This window comes from Rana temporaria, chromosome 1 (genome assembly GCF_905171775.1).
Source record: "Rana temporaria chromosome 1, aRanTem1.1, whole genome shotgun sequence".
In the NCBI taxonomy this organism is placed as follows: domain Eukaryota; kingdom Metazoa; phylum Chordata; class Amphibia; order Anura; family Ranidae; genus Rana; species Rana temporaria.
This window is the reverse complement of record NC_053489.1, coordinates 326,280,485-326,303,994: the sequence shown is the minus strand read 5'-3', so window position 1 is coordinate 326,303,994 and position 23,510 is coordinate 326,280,485. Positions and strand designations below refer to the sequence as shown.

Here is a 23,510-nt window from a genome sequence, read left to right as displayed (position 1 = left end):
TATATATATATATATATATATATATATATATATATATATATATATATATATAGTAACTAGGATTATTTTTCTCTGGGTGCTTGGGAAAGGGTTAAACTGAACTCCAGGTATGATCTGCAATGCATACTTATATTGGTCCAGTTTGGCACAATGTAAGCATGTGTATCTCATAGCTGAGGGGTCTACCGGGGAAGCGGATAGTCACTGTAGTAGATTGTGTTACTACAGTGATAATACAATCGTCTAGATCCCACGCCACCCGGCAGCTTCCCTCTGTACACTAACCACTGGAGGTCACTCGACACTGCGATCACTCACAGAATGCATTGTATTTTTTCAAAACATTCTCTGATTGGATGAGGTGGAGATTGTGAGATCATTACTACTCCTCTTCATCTTGTCCTATCAGAGAACACCTTCTAATTTGTTTTAAAAAATTTACAAGGTCTTCTATAATTGCCAGTGGCGCCCTTTCGTCAGTGTGCAGAGGCAAGCCGCTCACAAACAACAGCGAAGAACCCAAATGATCGTATTATCACTATAGCAGCATCAACTACTACAGCGATTGTCACCTTTCCCAGCAGTCCCTCAAGTATGAGATTTGCATACTTACATTGTGCCAAACTGGACCAATAAATGCATGCAATTAGGATCATACCTGGAGTTCAGAGACATGGTAATTTATGTTTCTAATAAATAGACTGTGGTCAGGTATCCAATGCAATGTGCAAATCTCTGCTTGATATTTCCAAGCCTTCTTAACGTGACTCGACCAAAAGTACGAGGGCAGCAATGCTAATGTGTCGTGCTGATGCCTTGGCTCCAATGCGGTCTAAGTCTCTGACCTGGAACTAATATAGAGGTAAGAAAATCTGACACTTTCCTGACACTCATGCACCGCATGCTTTTGTTCCAGGCCCTTAAATCACAAGCAACCAAGCCTGACAGCCGAGAAACTAGCATTTTTGAAAGTGGTCAAGCAGTTGTAGCTGTAACAAAAATACCCATGTAATGCCAGCCAAACCTAGACAGGGCATTCATTTTTAGCTATCGTAGGTACTTATACTGCAGTTGGTGGTATATCCAAGGCCACTTTCACATTGCAAAGGTGTACCTTCAGATTCATGCGGGTTACCATAGACTATTATGTCCCACGTTTTTGCCACATTTTCTGAAAGTGTACCAAAGATGCAGTATGCAAAACTTTTGATGCGATTTCAGAACCTGCAACAAAAACACACAACCTAATAAAAGGCTTAAGGGGAAACATGGGATGACCCACACAAAAACCGCAGATACACCTGTGCTGCAGTTCAGTCATGACTTGGCAGTAGAACGGCAGCCTAAAAGGACAGTTCAGTTGCAAGTGCAGTGTTGTCTATATTTCCCATCGCATGCATTTCTGGATCACAGGCTGATCTGTAGCAGGTGCTATAGCGATTACCAGCTGGACACTAGATATATCACAGATCAATACACATTCGCCAGAACACCATGGATCCTCAATTGCAGTCCAAAGCTTTTACTGCAGAGAGATCACATCACAAAAGAACAAGTGCAACGTTTCGGAGCCGTGCAGGACCCCCTGATAAAGTTGTCCTCCAGGGCTCTGAAACATTGCACTTCTTTTGTGATGTGATCTCTCTGCAATAAAAGCTTTGGACTAGGGATGTCCCGATACCGATACTAGTATCGATTCCGATACCGAGCATTTCCCGAGTACTTGTACTCGGGGAAATGCTCCGATGCTTCACCCAATACCTGGGCAGTCAGGGTGATCTGTGCTAAATCCGTCTCCTACCTTTTCCGAATGAACAGTCAGTGACCACTGACTCTGTCCATTCACATAACTGAGCATTGTAACCTGTATTTACGATGCTTCAGTTTATGAATGGAGAGGAGCTTCTCTCCATTCATTTTAGCTGAGGCTGCAGAGAAAGGGACTGGGGAATCTGTGTCCTTAGTCCCTTTCTCTGTCTGAAAGGGGAGATGTCAGGGGTCTGTTAAAACCCCTGATATCTCACCAAAGACCCCCCAACAGGGCTGATAAAAAAGAAAAAAAATTGCAATATTTTTTTTTAAATAATAAAAAAGTAAATAATAAAAAAACACACGCTGGCAATCAACCCCCCCCGAAATTTTTTTTTTTAAAAAAACACAAAATTTAAAAAAAAATAAAAAATACTGCCACTGTCACATGAAAAAAAAAAAAAAAGTATCGGTAATCGGTATCGGCGAGTACTTGAAAAAAAAAAAAAAGTATCGGTACTTGTACTCGGTCTCAAAAAAATGGTATCGGGACAACCCTACTTTGGACTGCAAATGAAGATCCATGGTGTGCTGGCAAATAGGTGTATTGATCAGTTGTAAGTGCAGTCTGCTAATGGTCACAAGCTGACTACTTAGGGCTCATGAAGACAGGCATAATAATCAGTGGCGGCTAGTGCTCCAAATTTTTTGGGGGGGCGCAAACGAAAAAAAAAAAAAACATCAATTGCAGCCTCACTGTGCCCACCAATTGCCGCCACTGTGCCCACTAATTGCCGCCACTGTGCCCATCAAACGCAGCCACTGTGCCATAAAATTGTTGCCACTGTGCTATGCCATCAAACGCAGCCACTGTGCCTATCAATTGTCGCCACTGTGCCATGCCAAACAGCCACTGTGCCCATCAATTGTCGCCACTGTGCCATGCCAAACGCAGCTTTTTTTTTGGCAAGTGTAGGTAAATTTAGGCAGGCCTAGCTGGCAGCTGATGATTCACAGACATCACTAAGACCTCCCTCTTCTTTCTAGAGCCTTCTGGAAGGTACTAGTAAGAGGAGAGGAGAGGTGGACTGGCAGGGGGCAGGTTGGGTGGAAGAACTGAGGATGGAGTAGAGGGCCTTTGAGGGAGCCAGTCTGGGGGGGGGGGGGGGGTGACCTTGGGACTCAGGTGCAGGACGGAGTCTGTCAAGAAAGCATGGAGGATCTGAACAGGAGGCAGAGGAGAAGGCAGAGGACAGCCAAATCTAGTACTGCCAGGCAAGTCTTCAGGAGGAAACCACCAGTTGCAGCCAGGAGGGCTGGGTGAGTGATGGATTATCGGGAGGACTGGAGAGGCATGCCCGAGAGGGCTTAGAGGAAACAGTCAGAGCTGGGTGTGGAGCCAGTGATGATTGCAATGTCATGGGCAGTGAAGTTGGGCAGCTAAAGACAGGAGGGCCGGCAGGGCCTGAAGAGGACCGACTACGAGCAGTAGTCCACCAGGACTACAGCTAGCACTAATAAGACTTTTCATATTTTCTGCTACACTATAGGGGCCTGTGGTCTCTGACTGCAAAGGGCAAGTTACTTAGGTTTGGCAGAGCCAGTGTCAGGCCTAACTACCATGTGCTAGCTGCTCCTGGAATCACTAAATAGGAAGCAACATCCGGAAGGGATGGAGCGAACCACTAAAAAGGTGGAAGCGACATCCGGAAGGGATTGAGCGAACCACTAAAAAGGTGGAAGCGACATCCGGAAGGGATGGAGCGAACCACTAAAAAGGTGGAAGCGACATCCGGAAGGGATGGAGCAAACCACTAAAAAGGTGGAAGCGACATCCGGGAGGCATGGAGCAAACCACTAAAAAGGTGGAAACGACATCCGGGAGGCATGGAGCAAACCACTAAAAGGTGGAAGCGACATCCGGGAGGCATGGAGCAAACCACTAAAAAGGTGGAAGCGACATACGGGAGGCATGGAGCAAACCACTAAAAAGGTGGAAGCGACATCCGGGAGGCATGGAGCAAACCACTAAAAAGGTGGAAGCGACATCCGGGAGGCATGGAGCAAACCACTAAAAAGGTGGAAGCGACATCCGGGAGGCATGGAGCAAACCACTAAAAGGTGGAAGCGACATCCGGGAGGCATGGAGCAAACCACTAAAAGGTGGAAGCGACATCCGGGGAGGAATGGAGCAAACCACTGAATAGGAAACAAAGAGTTGAATGAATGAATGAATGAAAAACTTATATAGCGCGGCACATGCGAACTGAATCGCCTCAGGGCGCTTGTTGTTAGTGTCTCATGCCTTTCAGAAAAGCAGGGTTTTGATCTGCCTTCTGAAAGACAGGTGGTTTTGCTCCAACCGAATGCTGGTTGGTAAAGCATTCCAAAGCCTGGGGCCCTGGAAAGCAAACCTTCTTTCTCCTTTGGACTTGTATTTGGTTATAGGAACCTTGACCAGATTTTGGTCGGTGGAACGCAGAATGCGGCTGCAATTGTGCGGTTTGATCTTGTCGCATAGATATCTAGGAGCCTTCCCATGGATGCACTTATGTGTCAGGCAGAGTGCTTTAAATGCAATTCTGTCTTTCACTGGCAGCCAGTGAAGGGATCTCAGTGAAGGTGAGATTGATTCCCAAGATTTTTTCCCAGTCACCAGTCTAGCGGCCGTATTCTGTACGACTTGGAGACGAGCGATTTGGTACTTGGGTAGCCCGAGGTAAAGGGCATTTGCATAGTCCAGTCTGGAATTCACGATAGATCCCACCACGACTGCTACGTCTTCTTTGGGAATAAATGGAATCAGTCTGCGTAGTAGGCGCATCAAATGGTGCGCCCCGCTGACTACTGACCCTATTTGTGCGTCCATTGTCATGAAGGTGTCAAACGTGACTCCCAGACTTTTGACTTTGGAGCTAGGGGCGATGATTTGTCCCAGGATGGGAGATGGTGTCCAGTTTGTTGTCGGTGATTTCTTCCGACTGGCATCGAAGATAAAGAGTTCTGTTTTAGCACTATTGAGTTTGAGATAACTCTTAGTCATCCAGTTTTCTATTGAAGAGAGACAGTTCTCTAAACTTAGATGATGATCCTTTTTGTGGCAGATGCGAAAATACAACTGCGTGTCGTCTGCATAAGAGTGATAAAGTAGTTCATGGCTACTGATAATATCAAAGAGAGGACAAAGATAGATATTAAACAGCACTGGTGATAAGGGGGATCCTTGGGGGACCCCACATGTCACCGTGCGTTTTTCTGACGTGAAGGATCCCAGTTTCACTGTTTGTGATCGGTTTCCTAGAAAAGAGGAGAACCATGGTAAGGCATCTTCTGAGACTCCGGCGACTTCTGTTAGTCGTCTCAGTAGCAGTCCATGGTCTACTGTGTCAAAAGCAGCGCTTAGGTCCAGCAGAACCAGGAGAGATGATTCTCCTTCGTCTGCGGCCTCGAGCGCATCGTCCCATATTTTCAGTAAGGCCGTTTCTGTCCCGTGTCCGGGACGGAACCCGGATTGAAATGGATCGAGTAGGTTGTGGGTGTCCAGATGCTGTTGCAGCTGATTTACCACCACTTTCTCCATTATCTTGGACAGAGCATTTAGACTTGTTATGGGACGGCGGTGAGTTGGGTCCATAGGATCCAAATTAGGTTTTTTCAAGATCGGCAGGATTGTGCCCTCTTTCAGCAGGGAAGGCACTATGCCTTCCTTAAATGACTGATTTATAAGCTGCGTGATCGGAGGCGCCAGGATGTCGGCACATTCCTTCAGTAGCTTGGTGGGAATGATGTCATTCGGTGCTGTGCTGTCGCGCAGCAGGCCAATGAATTGTTTTGTTGTATCGATGGAGATGGGTTCCAAAGTGAACTTAGTTGATTGTAGAGGCGTTCGGTCGTTGTTTTGATTGAAGACGGGGCTGAGTGGAGTATTGTTTTGCCGAATACTTACCCGATTTTTCTCAATTTTGTCGATGAAGAAATCCGATAGTTCATTGCAGAACTCTTGGGTGTCTGAAGTGGGGACTTCTAGACATCCAGGATTCATGGTCTGGGTGACCATCCTGAAGAGTTCGCGAGGGCGATTCAGTGCGCTGTTAATCACCCTGGAGAAGTGAAGTTTTTTGGCTTTGAAAATTTCCTTGTGATAGCGCGTAGTTACTGCTTTGTAGATGTTGAGGTGGTCTTCTGACGGACTTCTTTTCCAGGAGGCTTCCGCCCTTCTGCGCTCTTGCTTCAATAGCGACAGTTGGTTATTGAACCAGCTGGACTTATTTTCCCGGCTGCGAAGTTTGCGCTTTGGTGCTGCTAAGTCGGCTGACTGTAGCAGAGCTGCATTAATGGCATCCAAAGTATCTGAGGCTGCTAACTGAGGAGGAATAGCCCCAATTCGGTTTCCCAGGGTAGATCTGAAGAGTTCCGAGTGGAGCTTCCTCTGAGATCTAGCCCAGTGTATTGTCACCGGCTTGGGTACTTTCATGACTAATGGAGTTCTGGGGATTATGAAGCTGATTGCATGGTGGTCTGTCCATGGCAAAGGTTCATTTCCCACAATATTAATTTTCAGATTTTGTCTGAAAATTAGGTCGAGTGTGTGACCTGAAGCATGCGTTGGTCCGCGTATAAGTTGTTGAAGTCCAAATCCTTCCAGGTGGTTGATGCAGGCATCCGCGATGGGATCCTGTGAGGAGTTAGCCCACAAATTGAAATCCCCGAGTTGTGCTTCTGGAGTCTGGAGAAGTGTAGAAAGAGTGTACATAGTTGTCTCTAGCAACTTTGCTATTATTCCAATGGGCATCCCATAATTCCCATATCTCATCCAAGTTGAATTTCCCAATAAAACAACAAACAGTGGACTTTCATTGTGTTGAGTGTTTGGGAAGGTACTGCTACATAAACTAAACTCAAAATCATATAGCCATTGTCCCTGAGAGGTAGAATAAAACATACTGGAAAAAAAATATAGAGGCTGTAGAGTGTAGACCCTCTTCTGAAAACACTATTGCTTGCCTTTCTCAAAGCCAAGTAAACACTCCTGATTGGCATACCGTGTCATACTATCTGGGATCAGTATGACTGCCAAGCAACTAGCATTTTTAAAGGGACTATTCATTTCAGATGTGGTAATATTTTACCTGCAGACACCAAGCAGAAAAAGAAAACAGAAATATAAAAAAATAAAATAATAGTTTGCAATAGCTTGTAGTATAATACAGAGCTCAAGTCCACAAACCATGGAGTGTTCAATAAGGTAGAAGAAGTTTCAGATTATCAGGAAGAAGAATGAACACAGCAGAGTGGTTTGTGCACAGCACACCGTCTGTCCACATCAATACTCATGTCTGTACACTGGAACTGGCCACCCACTGCATGGAATCCACCCAAATTGACAAGCGCGGTAGACTAATGGTAGAGTCTGGGTAAAAGATGGTATTCTTAGCATCACAGCTGTTACTTCCCTCTCATGTTCTCTCTGTATCCAATCTGAACTCCAACAGTAACATCCTTTTGTTACAATAGGCTCAATTCACTATGTTTTATTAATTACTTGTATATGAACTAATATGTTCAGCAGTGGGAGCTGTGCATACACTCTAAACAGTGTGGATGGACAGCTATTGTATTCTGACAATCAATACCCACAGCCGTCAGCATACACAAACAGTGGCTGCATCTGATTGCATGCAATTGCTGATCGACCGTCAAGTTTAGGCCTGGCACACCTTTGATTCTCAGATCGAAGGATTTTAGGCAGAAGGATGCAGACAGGATCACCCACAGCTCAAATGTATTGCCAGTTTAAGGCTCTAGTCACATAATTGTGTAGCGAGAATGAGCATTCCTCCTACTCAATTTTATGGAGCCATTTGCACACGATTTTGCGTGTTGCGCTCATTCCTACGCGCCTTTGTCGCCTATGCTCCTTTTCGGGCAACAAGCTTCATGCAATTTTGAAAGGCACAATTTGCCATGCGATTCTGTTGTGTGACACTCGCGGCAAAATCGCATTACATTTGGGATGTGATTAAGGACTAACTGGGCATCGATTTGGAATCGCAGCGATTCTGCTTATGACTTCAAATCATGAGGTGTGAATGGTGGCGTGAGCAGTTATCTGCTACATTATTCCCAGTTAGCTTTTGCCCAAGTTCACACCAATGCCACTTGACAGTTCAAAGTCCTATTGAAAGGACCACACCCCATTTGTTGCATTGAAACTGTTCAAGTCAAAGCATCTTTGAAAAAGGTTCCTGCACTATTCCTGTGCGATTTCAGTGCAACTTGCATTGACATCTGTTAAATGAAGTCCCACAGAGGTCAGCAAGATGCACAGGAAATCGCACGGATAGTCAGCTTTGAAGTCATGTGACCTCAAAGCGACACGGGTGTGAACCAGGACTTATAGAACACCTACCCTGTGTTATGAAGGAGAGGCAAATGTATTCTCTAGTAGTCCATACACATCCTGTCACAGTGTGAGAACACTGCTCATCCATAGATACAGCAAGGTAAGTGTTATCACCCTAGGGCAGGAAGTGTCTTACTGGCAGGATCGCCAGGTGAAGCTAAAATGAAAATGACTGAAATTAGAAAATTCAGCCACCACATCCAAGGACTCCCAAGCTGCCATATATAGCATTTTTTGTCCAGGGTTTAGATACACTTTAAGGCCAATGTTGCTAAAAAACTAATTTAACCTGCCTCCGATTTCTGCATCACACATGAGAGCTTGAACATGCCGCGTGTTCCTGTGCGGTTCAGCCTCAGTGCGATTTCCTCACATTCATTTTGAATGGGCTGACATTGCACTGCACCTAAAAGTAGTACATACACTACTTTTGGAAACTCACTGTCTGTACCATGCAATCCAGTGCAGCCAAAAACACTGAATGTGTGACCTGCCTTTGGAGTGTCATTAACCTAAAATTGACACCTGCTACAGATTGCAACTGCAGTGTGTTTTGAGCGCAGTGTGTGAAACGCACACGGAACGCACCACGTTCTGGTGTGAATGGCCCAGCACTATGTTCTGGTTATTATGACAGCATTAAAGGGGTTGTAAAGGTACAACTTTTTTTTCTCCTAAATAGCTTCCTTTTCCTTAGTGCAGTCCTCCTTCACTTACCTCATCCTTATTTTGCTTTTAAATATCCTTATTTCTTCTGAGAAATCCTCACTTCCTGTTCTTCTGTCTGTAACTACACACAGTAATGCAAGGCTTTCTCCCTGGTGTGGAGTGTCGTGCTCGCCCCCTCCCTTGGACTACTGGAGAGTCAGGACGCTCTCTACGTTTCAGATAGAGAAAGGAGCTGTGTGTTAGTGGGCGTCCTGACTCTCCTGTAGTCCAAGGGAGGGGCGAGCACAACACTCCACACCAGGGAGAAAGCCTTGCATTACTGTGTGTAGTTACAGACAGAAGAACAGGAGGTGAGGATTTCTCAGAAGAAATAAGGACATTTAAAAGCAAAATGGAAGGATGCGGTAAGTGAAGGAGGACTGCACTAAGGTAAAGGAAATTATTTAGGAAAAAAAAAAAAAGATTGTACCTTTACAACCCCTTTAAGACACCAACAATAAATACTTTAGTACACTTGGATACATTATTAGCTCTTCAAACATTTGCAACATTTAAGGCCCAGTCACATCATCTTGTTGTGGCAACCTGCACTTTATCGCAACACATGGCAGAACATGTTACATACGTTGGTGCAGAGCAATGCCATTCATTTGAAGGGCATCTCAAAGCACTTTGCTGAAGTCATTGCAGTGCATTCCGACATGTAGCAATGCACCAACATGCATTGCGGTCCATTGCCAAATAATGGTGCGTGCATTTTTTTTGGTAGAACAATACAATAAAACCTTGGAATGCGAGCATAATTAGTTCCAGAAACATGCTTGTAATACAAAGCACTTGTATATCAAAGCAATTTTTTTACAGGGTATAAAAGAGAAGAGAGGCACCTCTAAGTGTAGCAATAAATTGCTAAATGTTGTACCTTCATTAAATGTAGCCATATTGCTACACTTAGAGGCTCCTCTCTTCTCTTTTATACTCAGTTGTGACATGACGCTACTCTTATATCAAGACATTGCTTGTATATCAAGGCAAAATTTATTAAAACATTTGCTTGTCTTGCAAAACGCTCTCATACCAATTTACTCTCAAACCAAGGTTTTACTGTATATGTTCATTGCAAGGTGGCACGGTGCATTATCGCAACAAGACGGTGTAAACGGTCCTGAATATGCACCAGCCAGGACAAATGTTTACATGGATACCCTCGGAGCCAGACCTACCTCTGGGAATCAAGAAAAATCCCAATGAATTGTTTTCCAGACATACAGTATGTTCATTTTTCCACCAATTGGACAACACACCTCCTTTGTCTGTAGCTACCTCATGTGATCAGAGAAAGATACTGATCTATGCCTGCTCTATCTCACACTCTTCACCGAGCACAGCACTTGCCTATAATCTCTGATTAGCAGTTGTTTTGTCGCCACCGTGGCTATCATCCAGTTAGCAGCCTTGGAAGAGACATTCCACAAGAGGCACCTACAAGTCAGACATAGGTATACCTATAAATAGGTAATTATAGTGGTAAAAAATTGTTGTGACCTTTCAGAGGCTATTACCAGAAGTGCATATTATAGACATCTTACACACCTTAGACATTTGTATTGTTTTGTAGGAGCTCTGCGCCCAACCACAAGCCTGCTCTGCCCCACCCAGTGTACAGCCAGCAGCTGGTGTCTCCAGCCTGGACAGTGTCACCATGGGACAACTTCTTCCCACACACATCAATGGAAAGGGGTGGTCTGAACAAACAGTCCATGGACCTTCTAATCTAATTATTCCACCGTAATCCAATCTGCTCCTGAATGGGAGTTAAACCTATTTCATCGTACACAGGGAAAAAAGGGATTCCTTGCCTCTGAAAGTTTCATAGACAGCAGGAGATTTCTGAAAAATTAAAAAAAAAAAAATTATAAATACATTGCAATTGATGAAGAAAGTGAAAATGAGGGGGGGGGGGGGATACTTTTTTAGGGGCATAATGGGCTCTTGAGGGTCCATTCACACCATCAAGCTTGTGTTATGCTCTGCAAAAATTGTGCCCAATGAAGAGTGTTGGGGTGATGCGATTTTTTTTTTACCGTAATGAAACGTCACACAATGACATATTATTCACCTAGTGTAGTGTGTCGCATCGCACTCTGTAAAAACGCTTTGAGTTAGTGTGACCTGAAACAATAGGACACAAGGCAAAATTGCCTTGTCAATGCCTTGAGACTGTGTAGGGCAGCACACTGGCTGGTTTGAAGGAGCTCCTATGCCCTGTTCACATCTGGCAATTTGGGATTGTGGGCAGAATTGCTGTAATTCTGCCTGTGATTCCAAATCGCACACTGCAACAGTGGCAAAATGCATCATGTGTTTGGGTGCTATTCAAACTGTGTGGTTTTGGGCATGAAAAATCATGCGGCAAAAGCGCAAAGCTTGTGGCCAAAAAGAAGCTCCTGCTCCTTTTTGGGCAACAAGCTTTTCACAGTCCTGGCTAAACCGCATTAAAAATGAATGGCACTCAAACATACATGGTGCATTTTGCCACTATTGCAGTGCGGTTTGGAATCATGGCGATTCTGCTTGCGATTCCAAATTGCCAGAGGCCCCATTCACATATTACATAGTGGGATCGCAGGTTCCCATTCACGATTTGTAAAGTGCCATTCACACACCTTTAGGCGTGTCGCGTATAGGGCCCCATGTGCGTTTTGTCACCAAACAAGCTCAGGGACCATATTTTGGCCCTGACCTAGGTGTATTTTTACACGTGTTTTGCTGGGATTCTAATGCATTTTCTCATGTGACAATCGCAGCAAAATCACACCGTGTTCGGGATGAGGAGTGTTGCGTGTTTTGCCTGTAATTTCTTATTACCTAGATGTGGATGGGGTCTAAAGGGTGGCCATACATACTACAATCTGGTTGTACAAGCTCATTTCAAATTTACCAAAACTATGTAATATATTGACAAACCTATATAACCCAAAAATTTCTATCCAATCACACAGGCCTTTACATTGTAGAGGTGTTGGTAAATCTAAAGTAGATAGTATAACCAGATTGTATAGAGAATGGCTAGCTTTAAAGGAGAAGTCCAGCCTGAGCTTGTTTGGCTGTAATTCTCCTACTACACTTAGGCTGCTTTCACACTGAGGCGTGCAGCCGCGGCGACGATATAGCCGCGCTATTTGTAGCGCGGCTATACCGTCGAATTTACCGCGATATTCGGGCGCTAGCGGTGGGGTTTTAACCCCCGCTAGCGGCCGAAAAAGGGTTAATACCACCCGCGTTGCGGGCGGTATTACCGCGCTTTCCCATTGATTTCAATGGGAAGGCGCGGTATAGGAGCGGTGAACACACCGCTCCTATACCGCGGTAAAGATGCGGCTAGCAGGACTTTTGGTGCGCTCCTGCTAGCGCACCGCTTCAATGTGAAAGCCTTCGGGCTTTCACATTGAACACTACAGGGCATGATTTTTCATGCGGTATAGCAGCGCTATTTTTAGCGCTGTACCGCATGAAAAATGCCCCAGTGTGCAAGGGGCCTTAGTTTAGTGCACTCCTATGACCCATTTTCAGCAGAGTGTTCTGAAGTCCACTCTCTGATGACGTCACTGGAATCAGTCCAGGCACCACGTCGTCAAGACAATAAAGTCTGAATTCGCCAGCTGCCTGGACTGATGGCCGTCTCAGCGAGCCGCTGATTGACTGAGGACAGCTGCTCCTCGCCCCTCCACAGCTCAGTGCTCCAGTGAGCGTGGAGGAGCAGAGTGGAGAGCCGCCGATTGACAGTCAGCAGCTCTCCACTTGGGGAGGAGTGAGAAGCGAGCTATCAGTGATGTTCAATCACTCAGTTCTCAGTGTAGAGGCACCGGGGGACAGATGCAGCATTGAACCAATACTGCATCCACCTAGGTAAGTATGATTAGGGAATAAAAAACAAAACAAAAAAACAAAACAAACTTCTCTTTTAAGCTACACACAGAGTTTTTTTTTTTTAGTTCAGCTGATGCGATGTTAGTAAAACGATCTCCCCGCTGAGCTATTGTGTTCTGACAGGGGGGTGCTGATAGGCAGATGTTTATCTGGCACGCCTGTTTGACAGAAGCCGAACATACGGCCAGGCTGCCGTACACATGGGCCGATTGTCATCTAGTTTCTGTTGAACCGGCCAATACTTGGCCCGTGTGTACCAGGCAGACCTATGTTAGATGGGCGAGTTTGGTTTTAGAGACAAATCAGTGAAGAGGTTGCCTGTCTGTCCTATGGCATCGCTCCCTCTGCCGAATCTCCAATGATATCTCACTCCCTCAGCTACAGAGGGATTCCACAAGGAGATCCCGCAAGTGCTAATTTCACCAAGTCAACAGCATCAGGACTGCTAACAACAGAGACCCCCCTGCCTGACATCAGAATCAGGGAACCTCCTTTCAGCTATCCTGGATCTCTATTGGTGTCAAAAAAGTCCCCATTACTTTAACAAAAGAAATGAAAGTAACAGTACACAAATAACAATCACATACATAACGATCACAAAATTCAACAAAACTTCCACCAAATCCAATCATTATTATTATTATTATTATTATTATTATTATACACAATTTATATAGCATCAACAGTTTACGCAGCGCTTTAATCCAATCATAATCCACCTTCCAAAAATAAACAAACAACCCTCTAGAGGAGAAAAAGCCAATCCGGTATAATAATAATAATAATAATAATAATAATAATAATAATAATAATAATAGGTGAAAGCCGTTCAAAGAGTGACACTGAGGGCTGATTCTCCCACATTCCAGGGCATTGTGTTTGGACAATTCATTCACTTGAATGGAGCACAGAAAAAGTAGCACTTGTACACTAAAAAATGCACTGCACTAAGGTAGCATGTGATTGGGTGCCTGCAAATGCACTACCTTTGCTCAGATGTCTATAAAAATCGCCCCTGAAGTCACCAAAAGTAGTGCAGGAACTACTTTTGGAAGTCGGCGCCGCACCAATTTGGACAGTGCCATTGCCAGCAATAGCCGGCGATTTGACATTGGCCAAACACACTGCCCTTCAGATCAGCATGTGGTTTCCAATGTATTGTTAACCCCCGATCGCAAGGGTAGTGCATTTGGGTACCAAGTGCTTTGGTATCGTTTTATTTTTCTGCGGTCTGTAAAAGCGAACGGGTCATCAAAAAGTACTGTACAGGCGTGCTTGTTCACACCAGGACGAGGTGCGGGAAACCAATGTCCTGTGATCATTTCCCACACCGCAGTCAAAATACAGTGCACTGGTGACATGCAGAGGGTTCCAGCTCAGCACACACACATTACAATCTGATTGTAAAGTCCTTTTCCATGTTTCCTCTCTAGAGCAGGTAGGTGCTCACACTACATAGAAGTGGTTCCCCAATCAGAGTGTATGGTGATCAATGGCGGTGTGTCCATAAAGGGTGCAGGCAGGGGCGGACTGACCATTGGGACTCTAGGGCACTGCCCGAGGGCCCCATGCCACTAGGGGGCCCCATCAGGGTTGCCAGACTCAATAAAACCAGGGACAGTATGTAAAAATCTGTGTTTTTTTTTTACATCTGTCCCTGATATGTCCGAAACCGACATGCTTTTGATGTGAAAATCCCAAGATTTTAGCTGCCCTGCCTATGCACTGCCTCCTGGCATGGTGGCCATCTGTAAGCCCGGGGGCTCCATAATCTTCTATTGCCCGGGGGCCCCATGAGTTGTCACCCCTGGGTGCAGGAGCGCCGCCCCCTCTTTCCTGCACTGCTCTAATCACTGCATGAATCTATCTATGGTCGCCGCTGACACCCCCTATTTAGGTGCCCGGCCCATTTTTGAGCATTGGGCGCCTGAATAACACTGGCAGGGGTGTTTTTTGGAAGCACCTGATTAGAGCCACTGGCTCTAATGGGCGCCCAAAAATGTGAACAGCGGGAGCAATGCCATGTGTTAGCAAAGCGAAGGAATTCGCTTTGCTAACACTGACCCGCCTCTCAGCCAATCAGGTGCACCGGGTCTGTATTACCTGTCACCTGATAGGCGTCCAATCACAGCGCCTGTCGTTTCAGCCAATCAGGCGTCCAATCATAGGAGAGGACGAGCGGGCGGGAGAACACTACAGAAGACATTGAGGAAGAAATGGTGGACGCCTCTCGCCACCCAACCGAGACAAAGTAAGGGCTGGGCAGACGGCAGGCACAGTGGCAACATTTGTGGCACAGTGGCAGCACTTAATGGGCACAGTGGCAGCACCTAATGGGCACAGTGGCTGCTCTTAATGGGCACAGTGGCACCATTTGTGGCAGCACTTAATGGGCACAGTGGCTGCATTTAATGGGCACAGTGGCTGCTCTTAATGGGCACAGTGGCTGCTCTTAATGGGCACAGTGGCAGCACTTAATGGGCACAGTGGCAGCACTTAATGGGCACAGTGGCAGCACTTAATGGGCACAGTGGCTGCATTTAATGAGCACAGTGGCTGCATTTAATGGGCACAGTGGCTGCATTTATTGGGCACAGTGGCTGCTCTTAATGGGCACAGTGGCTGCTCTTAATGGGCACAGTGGCTGCTCTTAATGGGCACAGTGGCTGCTCTTAATGGGCACAGTGGCTGCTCTTAATGGGCACAGTGGCTACTCTTAATGGGCACAGTGGCTGCATTTAATGGGCACAGTGGCTGCTCTTAATGGGCACAGTGGCTACTCTTAATGGGCACAGTGGCTGCATTTGATGGGCACAGTGGCTGCATTTGATGGGCACAGTGGCACCATTTGTGGCAGCACTTAATGGGCACAGTGGCTGCATTTGTGGCAGCACTTAATGGGCACAGTGGTAGCACTTAATGGGCACAGTGGCTGCATTTGATGGGCTCTGTGATCCTAACCTCCATAGAAGAGCGCAGTCTATGAGCAGAGCACAGGAGTCCCATGTAACCCTACATACACGTCTCATAGTGTACTACATACCAGAGTCCAAGCGCCTGTGGATGGTGAGAGTAGTAGTGCAGGGCACGGCCGTCCATCACGTGTCCGGTATGAGGCCGGGGTGTCCAATGTCCATGTGTCCCGGGTGAGCGGAGTCACTCCATTACACCGTACGGAGAGTCGGCGAATATCACACTCTACACTACTATCTCCTCACACACTGCGCAGCGTGCCGGCTTCAGGGGGCGTGTCTGATAGCGAGCCCCTACCGCGGCCACCAATGAGGAGACGCGCTGCTAGTACAAGGTGTAGGATGCATGTCTGTCCCAGAGCAGTGTGAGGTGTGAGAGACCGGGATGGGTCAGCTGCGCTCTGTATAGCACAACACTGTGTATATACAGTCACTGCACACACTTCTCATAGCTACATACACTATATAACCAAATGTGTTAGGACCATTATCTTTCAGGATAGTTATAGTAGAAGTTATAAAGTTGTGTGGAGTATTTATTTAGTCATATTTCATGGAATATTATTGCATGTAACCAGGCAAAGCAATGTGACAGAGACCTGCATGCAGAGGTTATTTCTAGGTGTGAAAATGAGTAGGTACAGGAAACTGAATATACAGCAAGTAATGAATGGAAAAGGAACGTCTAGTTGTAACACTGTTTTCTATACTTTTTATTTATGAAGGCTTTTACCCCTTTTTTATAGAGTGTGAATTGCATCATTTGTGTTTGCTGCAAGTTTGACACCTAGTAACCTAGCAAGGGCCTTACATCAACTTGTGAGAAAGGAGAAAAGGACATTTCTTAAATGGTAAGTCTGTCCAAACCAAGGACACAGTTTCAATCATAAGTAATGACTCAATTAAATCATTAACGTGGAACTAAATACAGCAATTACATCTTTCTCCGGCCGCTGTCATCCAGGTGTTGGGTTTATGGCCTCTTGATTGGCCGGCAGGTGGGGGGTAGCGTCATCCCAAGCACAGGAGTCAGTCATTCTGGTGTTCTATCGAGAAGTGCCCAGCTATCGAATAGTGCCCGGGTGGAATTGCACATGCGTCGCATGGAGCCGAGTTGACGATCAGCTGTTGAGTCGCAATGCCGAGGCACGTTCATGTAGGAGAGGGGCGGATAGATACACAAAGGGGGCTAATATTTAAATGATGGGCAGCGTTGGGGGTGGAATTTTTATGAATGGCCAAACAAAACTGCTAAATAAATCTAAAATTGAAAAAGCCGCCCTTCAATTGTCTAAACACGGGATGCAAGCGTCCAGAAAGAATAGTAGATAAAGATTTCGTTTGCGGCTTTGTTTGGCCATCGATAAAAATTCCACCCCCAGAACTGCCCATCATTTAAAAATCCATCCCCTTCATGTAAGTAGCCACCCTTCGGCTACATGAACGTGCCTCGGCAATGCGAGACAACAGCTGATCGTAAACCCGGCTGTTCTAGGGCTCCATACTGTGCATGCGCAGTTCCACCCGGGCATTTTCGTGATAGGGGGCATTTCTCAATAGGGGACACCGGCACAGCTGGCGTTTGTCAGGAATACACAGTGTTCATTCAATAGGAGACTTTGAGCAGGAAGGGTGTCATTGCAGAAGAGATATAGCATGTCTCTTCTGCAATAAAAAGTTGCCTGCTCGCATCTTTTAAAAATTAGGTTTAGTTCCACTTTAACCACTTCAGCCCCGTAAGATTTGGCTGGTCGATGACCAGGCTATTTTTTGCAATATGGCACTGCGTCGCTTTTATTGACAATTGCACAGTAGTGCAACACTGTACCCAAACAACATTTATATCTTTTTTTTACCCCACAAATAGAGCTTTCTTTTGGTGGTATTTGATCACCTTTTTTTTTTTTTTTTGCAATATAAACAAAAAAAGAGCTAAACTTAAAAAAAAAAAACACAATATTTTGTACTTTTTCCTATAATAAATATCCATATTTTTAAAAAAGCTATTTTTTTTCCTCAGTTTAGGCCGATATGTCTTCTTCTTCATATTTTTGGTAATAAAAATCGCAATAAGCGTATATTGATTGGTTTGCGCAAAAGTTATATTGTCTAAAAAATAGGGGAAAGATTTATGGATTTTTTTTTTTTTTTTTTTTTACTAGTAATGGTGGTTTGTTGGCCTAGGCCAGGATACAGCGTTGAGGGCCACAGGCATCCAGCCATCAGGGCTTTGTTGCTTAAATGCTGAGCTGGTATTGTTTAGGGAAGCCATTTTATCATTAGAAAGATGAAAATACTGAAATTATTTTTTTTAGGATTGCATCTCCAGCCAGTGATACATGGTGTTAATATAGCGTATTGCTTGATTGTTATGCTTTTAAACATATCACATAAACTGCTGATAGAAACCGTAAAGTATTGGGCTCCATGCACACTGGAAGCTAAAAAAAAAGCTATAAAAAACACCAGTAGCTTTGCAGGGAGCCTTTCAACTTTTTTTTTTAGCGTTTATTAGCGTTTTTCAGTGTAGCTTTTTTTTTTTTTTTTCAATGGATAAAAAAAACGCTAGAAAACGCTGGCGAGCAGGCTTTTTTTGTGTTTTTTTTCCCGCCGAAAAAAAGCACTTTGAAAGGCAAATTAAAAAAAAAAGCCTATAAACTCCACTGCTTATTAACACTAAAAAACGTCCATGTGTGCATAGATACATAGGCTAACATAGAGTGCAGTTTATCGGCTTTTTAAAAAAAAAAAAGCCAAAACGCCAATAAACTACAGTTTATCAGCTTCAGTGTGCATAGAGCCTAATGCCGCATACACACAACCGTTTTTCGGGTTCTAAAAAATGAAGTTTTTAAGGGTCTAGAAAAACTAAGTTTTTTTTCAACCCGATCATTAAACTGGCCTTGCCTACACACGATCGTGAATTTAAAATGCTCTAGCAAAGCGCGGTGACGTACAACACGTACGACGGCACTATAAAGGGTAAGTTCCATTCGGATGACGCCACCCTTGGGGCTGCTTTAGCTGATTCCGTGTTAGTAAAAGATGATTTGCTATTTTCTGTCTGTTACATCGTGATGAATGTGCTTACTCCATTACGAATGGTAGTTTTACCAGAACGAGCTCTCCCATCTCATAACTTGCTCCTGAGCATGCGTGTTTTTTTCACGTCGTTAAAGCCCACACACGACCATTTTTTACAACCTTAAATACGTCAACGTTAAAAACGTTGTGAAAAAATAGAGCATGTTCGAAAAAAAAAAATCCCATTTTTTAAGAACCCGAAAAATGCTCTGAAGCCCCCACACGGTCGTTTTTAACCACTTCCCGACCCCCGCATGTACATATACGTCCACAATATGGCACGTACAGGCACATGGGCGTACACGTACGTCCTCGCCTATTAGCGGGTGGGGGGTCCGATCGGGACCCCCCCCGCTACATGCGGGGGTCGGGTCCGCTCGGGGAGCGATCCGGGACCACGGCGCGGCTATTTGTTTATAGCCGCTCCGTCGCGATCGCTCCCCGGAGCTGAAGAACGAGGAGAGCCGTGTGTAAACACGGCTTCCCCGTCCTTCACTATGGCGGCGCATCGATCGCGTCATTCCCTTTATAGGGAAGACACGATCGATGACGTCATTCCTACAGCCACACCCCCAAACAGTTGTAAACACATACTAGGTGCACCCTAACTCCTACAGCGCCACCGGTGGTTAACTCCCAAACTGCAACTGTTATTTTCACAATAAAGAATGCAATTTAAATGCATTTTTTGCTGTGAAAATGACAATGGTCCCAAAAATGTGTCAAAATTGTCCGAAGTGTCCGCCATAATGTCGCAGTCACGAAAAAAATTGCTGATCGCCGCCATTGGTAGTAAAAAAAATAAAAAAAATAAAAATGCAATAAAACTATCCCCTATTTTGTAAACACTATAAATTTTGCGCAAACCAATCGATAAACGCTTATTGCGATTTTTTTTACTAAAAATAGGTAGAAGAATACGTATCGGCCTAAACTGAGGAAAAAAAATGTTTTTATATATGTTTTTGGGGGATATTTATTACAGCAAAAAGTAAAAAATATTGCTTTTTTTTCAAAATTGTCGCTCTATTTTTGTTTATAGCGCAAAAACTAAAAACCGCAGATGTGATCAAATACCACCAAAAGAAAGCTCTATTTGTGGGGAAAAAAGGACGCCAATTTTGTTTGGGAGCCACGTCGCACGACCGCGCAATTGTCTGTTAAAGCGACGCAGTCCCGAACTGTAAAAACACCTTGGGTCTTTAGGCTGCATATTGGTCCGGGGCTTAAGTGGTTAATGACATTAAAAAAACGTCATTTTTTAGAACCCGAAAAACGGTTGTGTGTACGCGGCATAAGTGTTGACAATTCTAGTGATTCTAATGATTTGTTAATGTACCGTGCAATTTTCTGCTCCTTTTTCATTCCCACTTTTCATTACTTTAAAAAAATATATATACAGTCATGGTTACTGAAAGGTAAATAGTTCTACAATATAATATTCACAAAGTTTTTTTTTTTTTATTTTTTTTTTTTTAAAGCTACATGATTTTAACGGCAGTGGCGAAATGGTAAATCTTCAAAATCAGAGACAAAATGATCACACACAGAGGTAAGATAGAAACATAACAATAAACAAAAACTGTAATCTTTTATAACATCTGGTAACAAATCACATGAAATCAGCCATTTGGACCACCCACACTACGTCTGGCTCCAGTTAAGTTTGGGATTTGAACAGATTCACTGGGATCTTATATAATGTGGTTGAAGTCATTAGATAAAGTTAACAGAAATTTGCTGTGTCAGTTATTTTTTTCTATGTTTTTTGGGTGTTGTCTTTTTCCACAGCTGTTACTATTGCACCAATTCCAGAAAATTATGTAAGAAAATAGAATCACGCACCAAATTAATAAAAAAAAAAAAATAAATCAGCTTGTTGTTGCATACATGGGTCAAATAATTATTTATTTTAGGTTATAAATATTATGTTTTGTGGTTGTAACTGTAAACTGATGCTAGCAAAAGGTTTTACTTAGATGAGTGTTTGAAGGAGCCTTTTGCTTTAGACAGGATTCAATATAGAAAGTTCGTTATTTTAAGGGCCATAAAGCTACAAATTGTGACTGCACCATAACCATCTAAGAAGCGTCACCATACTGCATAAATTCATAATTACATATAGATCAATTAACCGCTTAAGAACCAAATATTTTATTATATATTTTCATGCGACAACCTAAGTGAAAATGTCCAAATTGGGCCCAATTAGCCATTTACCCTCCCCGGAGTCATGTGACTTGTTAATGTTACACAGTCTAAGGCCCCGTACTCACGACCAAACATGTCTGCTGAAACTGGTCCGCAGACCAGTTTCAGCAGACATGTTTGGCCATGTGTAGGCCCGAGCGGACCATTTTCGGGCGGATCGGACAGGTTTCCAGCGGACAACTGTTTCCTGGACTTGCTTTAAAACAGTCCGCTGGAAACCTGTCCCCCCGACATGTACGGTCGTCTGTACAGACCTACCATACATGTCCGGCCGCCCGCCATCCCTCGCATGCGTCGAATGACTTTGACGCATGCGTGGAAGCATTTTAAAGGCAGGCCGCCCACGTCGCTGCGTCATTGTCGCGGCGACACCGCGTCATCGACGCGGCGACACCGCGGACACGCCCCGCGTATTGTTTACGCGCGGACCTCTGTTCGATGGTGTGTACAGCCATCGAACAGAAGTCCCCGGGCAGACATGTCCGATGAAAACGGTCCGCGGACCGGTTTCATCGGACATGTCTGCTCGTGAGTACTCGGCCTCAGGTGTGAATGTGGAGTAGGTGTGTTAAATTTGGTGTTATCGCTCTCATACTGGTCTCTGGAAGTTCAACATGGCACCTCATGGCAAAGAATTCTCTGAGGATCTGAAAAAAATAATTGTTGCCTAGGCTATAAGAAGAATGGCAAGACCCTAAAACTGAACTGCAGCACAGTGACCAAGACCATACAGCGGTTTAACAGGACAGGTTCCACTCAGTACAGGCCTCGCCATGGTCGACCAAAGAAGTTAAGTGCGAGTGCTCAGCGTCCTATCCAGAGGTTGTCTTTGGAAAATAGACCTATGAGTGCTGCCAGCATTGTTGCAGAGGTTGAAGGAGTGGGGGGTCAGCCTGTCAGTGCTCAGGCCATAAGCTGCACACTGCATCAAATTGGTCTGCATGGCTGTTGTCCCAGAAAGAAGCCTCTTGTAAAGATGATGCACAAGAAAGCCTTAAAACAGTTTGCTGAAGACAAGCAGACTAAGGACATGGAGTACCGGAACCATGTCCTGTGGTCTGATGAGACCAAGATAAACGTATTTGGTTCAGATGGTGTCAAGCGTGTGTGGCGGCAACCAGGTGATGAGTACAAAGACAAGTGTGTCTTATCTACAGTCAAGCATGGTGGTGGGAGTGTCATGGTCTGGAGCTGCATGCGTGTTGCGGGCACTGGGGAGCTACAGTTCATTGAGGGAACCATGAATGGCAACATGTACTGTGACATACTGAGGCAAAGCATGACTCCCTCCCTTTGGAGACTTGGCCGCAGGGCAGTATTCCAACATGATAATGTCCCCAAACACACCTCCAATACGACCACTGCCTTGCTAAAAGAAGCTTGACACTTTGGGCCCAATTTGGACATTTTCACTTAGGGGTGCACTCACTTTTGTTGCCAGCGGTTTAGACATTAATTGCTGTATGTTAAGTAATTTTGAAAGGACAGCAAATTTACACTGTTTTACAAGCTGAACACTCGCTACTTTACATTGTAGCAAAGTGTCATTTCTTCAGATAAAATAAAATATTTACAAAAATGTGAGGGATGTACTCACTTTTGTGAGATACTGTATATAGATATATAAAGTGCCCAGTGCAAGAAATTGTAATCCAGTACAATAAAATCAAGTGCAAAAAGTTGTTTTTATAAGACTTTTTTTTTTTCACGTGGTGCTTTAACCTGCCTAGCGGTATACCAGAGTGTGACTCGGGGTGGAATTTCAGTACCATAAGCGGGATCCCCGAGCCACACTCGGGATCGCATTGCAGAATCCAGGCAAAGTTACCTACCTTGTTCCCTGGATCCTGCCATGTCTCCTCGCTCGATTCACACAGTGCCCGAGTGCCGCTGAGCTCCGTTCCCTGCAACGTTGCAACGCACGGGGGCGGAGATTGGTGCCAAATTCAAAAAAAGTAAAAACACACAATACATACAGTACACTGTAATCTTACAGATTACAGTACTGTATACAATAATTACACACCCCCCTTGTCCCTAGTGGTCTGCCCAGTGTCCTGCATGCACTTTTATATAATAAAAACTGTTCTTTCTGCTTGGAAACTGTAGATTGTCCATAGCAACCAAAAAGTGTCCCTTTATGTCAAAAGTGGTTTTAGACCAACTAAAAAACAGCGATAATAAATTGAGCGATAGTGATTTGTGGGGAAATTCGTCTTCAGACACTGAAAGTAATGACAGCGACAATTCTGCAACAACTGAGCTAATTTCAGTGTTTTTGATTTTATTACATTATTGATTAATTTGTATTATTATTATATTATTTGTTGTTATTTATAGTTATTTATTATATTATAATTTATGCTTTTGTGTTTCAAACTTTATCATACCTGGGATGTCTACTAGACTCGTGTTTGGTCAGATTTAAGTTATTCCTAATGCCGCGTACACACCATCACTTTATGTGATGAAAAAAAATGACGTTTTTAAAA

At 44.4% G+C, this 23,510-nt stretch overlaps 1 protein-coding gene across 5 annotated transcripts in view; it reads right to left on the bottom strand.

Annotated features, from left to right (window-relative positions):
• The window catches only part of LPAR1 (lysophosphatidic acid receptor 1), a 218,065-nt gene that overhangs the window by 86,207 nt on the left and 108,348 nt on the right, over positions 1-23,510 (bottom strand). Inside the window, exons 1-2 of one of the 5 annotated variants that reach the window (XM_040360601.1) lie at positions 15,795-16,077; positions 10,588-10,711 (exon numbers count right to left, since the gene is read on the bottom strand). The exons of 3 other annotated variants lie outside the window; for them this stretch is intronic. The gene's annotated coding sequence lies outside the window, so the exon portion shown is untranslated. Of the gene's footprint in view, positions 1-10,587; positions 10,712-15,794; positions 16,078-23,510 lie in introns of those variants that run through there. One more of the 5 variants, XM_040360592.1, reaches the window with a different exon arrangement.